The following is a 4,088-nucleotide window of genomic DNA, read 5'->3' as shown; positions in this document are numbered from 1 at the left end:
TATCCCGGATTACCTTTGAACAACCCGGCCCAGGACAGAGCCTCCCATTCCCCTACTCCGAGAAATTTTATTCTCGCCCCCAGGGGGGGGGGTACTCCGGCTTGTAAATGATGGGGATGATCGAAGGATTTTTTGGGGTTTGAAATGTTCGATTCCGGGATTTTTTTGGGTTGGAAAATTTGGCAAGTATTTTTTTGGGTGACTTGATTTAAATAGGGGATTTTTGGGGTATTAAAATCGAACTGAAGTGCCTTGGCGCGGCCTTGGCGATTTATGGTATAATGAATAAATAAACACGAGCGTTCAATTTTTTATGGTTTACTTTGTGTTATATTATTACCCCTCCTGGCGATTTAAGGGTAATTTGACAAGGGATTTTTTTTTTTTTTTTTTGGGGGGGGGGGGGAGGGCTATTTTTGGACCAGGGATTTTTTTGGGTAATGTCGGAAGACTAAGGGATTTTTTGGGGTCCTGAGTTTTGCCTTCATTCGATCATCCCCCTAATTTACAAGCCGGAGTACCCCCCTAGGCTCTCGCCTCGTTGTGAGCATAGGCGTACGGGGGGGGGGGCGGAGACCCCTGCTGAGACCCCTGCAGCCCCCCTCGCCCCCCCCCCCATCCAAATCAACTTTTGCATGATGCTTAACAATGACTGCCAATGTGTTGTCTATAAAGGGATTTAAATGCTAGATGAAAGGATTAAAATAATGAATCGGAAGAGCTTGATTAGAAGAAAAGAGAAAGAAAACCTCTGGGACCATTGGAAAAGTACTGAAAGCTTCTGAAATGTTAAGTTATTAGTCAGCTAAAACACTGAGGGCCTGTTTTTCATTAAGCGGTTAGGGTAGAGAATTCTAGCAGAAACTATCCTAAACTTCGGCATTATGAACAGCCTCTGGTGCCGACAGCACACCTTTAAACGAAATATCTGCGGTTGGGTTATTCGACTTTGGGACAAACTCTTGTCTCTGTTTCACGCGCCAAGTTCTAAATTAAACCTAAAATGCTTAATCGAAATATTGCCTATTTATGCACTTTTGAACGTATTGACGTATAAAATAACTTGCCTATAAGTCGCACATAAATCGTGAGCGGTAAGCGACTAAAACGGCCTTATGCGCTACTGGCGCGAGGAGAATTGATGATGATGATGAAGCGACAAAAACGACCATTAAAAATCGCCGCGCGAAAATTAGTGGCAAGGCGTATAGATTTGTCATTCCCGCTCAGTTTACGGTTTTTACTCGACGACAAAGGGACTTAATATATTTATTCATGTGGGAAATGAATAATAAAATCATTATCTTATTAATGTTAGCTTTAGTCATCTAAATTGATCGTTTTGATGTAGCTGCAAGTTGTGCGATTCGCGGCTATAAAAAAAAAACACAGCAAAAGTAAATACGATCTACGAGTAACATCACTAAGAAGTCGTTGTGATTCAACTTTTGTACGACTGGGTCAAAGTCCGGGTTTTCAAATAGGCATACAAACTTCCTTCTTGGATTTTTAAATTCTCAAAGCAGTCAGCACAATGGTATAAAAAGCGCAGATTTGGATTTTCTCTCATTATTGTATATAGGGTAGCGACATTTTTGCACCCTACACCGATCTTGTTTGAAAGCCACAAAGCGCCCCAAAATAAAGGGAAATCGATTTATTTTACTGAAGTACGCAATTAACTGCTATAAATAATCTATAAACTTGTGGTTTCCTTGTAAATGATGAGCTAATAAACTTCTCTTTTCCTCTTTCGATTTTATCAGGGAAACAAGTAGCCGTATGAAAAATGGCCATCCTTAACTTGAGCAGCATAAGTCTGATCCCTCGACTTTTACCAGAAAACTGGCGTTTGCAAATCTTATTGATGATTAAGAAGCTTTAGGACGGGCATGTATTTCTGATATCTGATAAAGACATCTTACGAAATATTAAGTTTCTACCCTTTTTCAAAATTGCGAAAAACAAAAATTACGCAAATTTCACAAAAGCGATTACCAGACCGAAGAAGAACTATTTCGGCGATTGAATAATAAGTTTAATAAATAGAATCAATACAAATTTTGAAATTGGGCATTTGTAGTCTGCGCTCTTATAGAACATCTTCAACTGTTAAAAAAAATTGACTCGAAGTTTTGCCGGCAACTTCAGTGAAATTAAAAATCGTTTGTTAAGGTCCAAGCCAAATTAAAGATACCTTTAATATTTGTTAATGTGTATGTGTCTTGAAGCTGTCAGCTGAGCTGTGCAATGAAGCGTTTGTCATGCACGTTTACAGTTCCTTTTCCGGTATACTCCCTTCTCAACTGAGGGCTACAGAGAACCAGGAACTTCGGACGAGGGAAAGTGCACGCGCTCACAACCACGAATAATCTCTTCACGTGTCCCGAGGATAAAGTTCATCTCGTATCGCAATGTGATTGGCTGTTGGCCGGTGCTTACGTCATTGTAAAGGATTATTTACTTAGCTTCTCGGACCTTTCGAAATTTGCAGAGGGCGCTTTGTGATCGCCTTGGTCAGAGCAAGATGGCGTGTTTTGTCAAGGACTTTTTCGTGGAACCCGTTTCATCAGATTGGTTGAATTTCGCGGCTATTTCCAACTGCCTTTTCATGCTGTGAATTGGAAATCGTAGCAACTTGGGAACCACAATTTCAAACGAAAGTAACGCGCAAAGATACCCCAAAAAGGAATCAGAAAATTAAGGTAAGCTTCGAGTCTAAGCGAATGCTTAGACAAATGTTTGATGCAAATGTTTGATGCTAATCGACAATCTTCGTTCCCTCAGGCAGAAATATGTCTTCCGTTCCGATCAGTTCAGTGTACGTTAGACGACTAAAGATGAACGCCGCTTTGGCTGGAAAGAAAATGGAATCTAACAATAATCAAATGGCGGAGACCGAAAGCAAGCAAGCTATTGCACAACAAAAGCCATACTTCAATTGTTTTGCTGGCGTGCAAAGCATATTGCGTGCCTCCACGGAAAAGTTACTCTGGCTTTCACCGTGAAAAACTGTGGATGTTTTCATGGATTAGAAGACATTATAAAATTCCAAATTGGATATGACTTACAAACAGGTGATAAACAAAACCTCATGAACTGAAAAGCGAGTCTGCTCGCTTCTAAAACGAAAGAATAGTTTTCACAGCAAATGTAAATTTAGTTTGGTTGTGTATTTGGCGTGTTACGTACGCGCGAGTAAATTAAACGAGCTAATATCTTAGTATTTAGGGTGAAATGTAATTCATGGTAACTAGTTTTGCCCCGAAGTATGTTAAGATTGCACGACCCTTGTAAACACACCGGGGCGAATAATAAAACATACGATAAATTGTAAACAAACTGACACCGAATAGAATAGATTGACATCTACTGTTTTCGTGCGGGATCTTTTTAATGAAATACGTGTACCGTTTGTTCAGAGTGTGAATATCGGTAGATGAGAGTGTTATTGCATGTTAAAAACAACTGTACGCTTTCTTATGTCTAAAGGGAAGTAACCTCGGTATGTAGAAAGCTTTTATGTAAAAAGTAAGTGGCTCTTACCGATGTGTGGAGGTTGACCGAAACTTTGTGAAACTACATAAAATGTACATAATAAAGAATCTATGAACATATTCTTGCCTTGAATTTTTTGATCATTTTGTTACCGCCACTGGCGGCACGATTATCATCGGTTTGAAGATGCAAACGTTTGTATGACTAGATTCCATCGAGCTGAAACCTTCTGAAGGCCAATATCTTGAGATAAGGGAAGGCGTTTTTCAACCGAACCGAAGGCATCCGTTGCTACGATTTTCATTTTTTCATTGGCGAGTCAATTGCCTTGCAAGCGCGGATGAGATCGCTTTTAAGCGCTTCTTTCAAAAGGCTTCCTTCAATACAATACTTTTAGTAGGCTCCTTTGAGTTCTTTGGCGGTCCAGATTCGCGCAGGGTGTCCCGAAATCTGGCCGTGAAACCGGATTAATTGAACATTCAAAAGTACTTTTGCTGGCATTATGTTCGTTCTACAACCTTTCAGTCGAGTTACACAGTTACTTGTAGATCAGAATTCGTCGTTTTATACTACAGCGTCAATAATAAACA

At 40.0% G+C, this 4,088-nt stretch overlaps 1 long non-coding RNA gene across 1 annotated transcript; it reads left to right on the top strand.

The window, feature by feature from the left end:
- Window positions 1–2,393: 2,393 nt before the first annotated feature.
- On the top strand, window positions 2,394–3,617 carry LOC144640556 (uncharacterized). The gene is made up of 2 exons (XR_013568408.1): window positions 2,394–2,705; window positions 2,788–3,617. It is a non-coding gene; the product is annotated as an uncharacterized LOC144640556 (long non-coding RNA).
- Window positions 3,618–4,088: the final 471 nt, after the last annotated feature.

This window comes from Oculina patagonica, unplaced genomic scaffold, assembly GCF_052425735.1.
Source record: "Oculina patagonica isolate OP01 unplaced genomic scaffold, crgOcupat unplaced348, whole genome shotgun sequence".
In the NCBI taxonomy this organism is placed as follows: Eukaryota; Metazoa; Cnidaria; class Anthozoa; order Scleractinia; family Oculinidae; genus Oculina; species Oculina patagonica.
The sequence above is the reverse complement of the archived record's forward strand: the minus strand, read 5'-3'. Positions and strand labels throughout refer to the sequence as shown.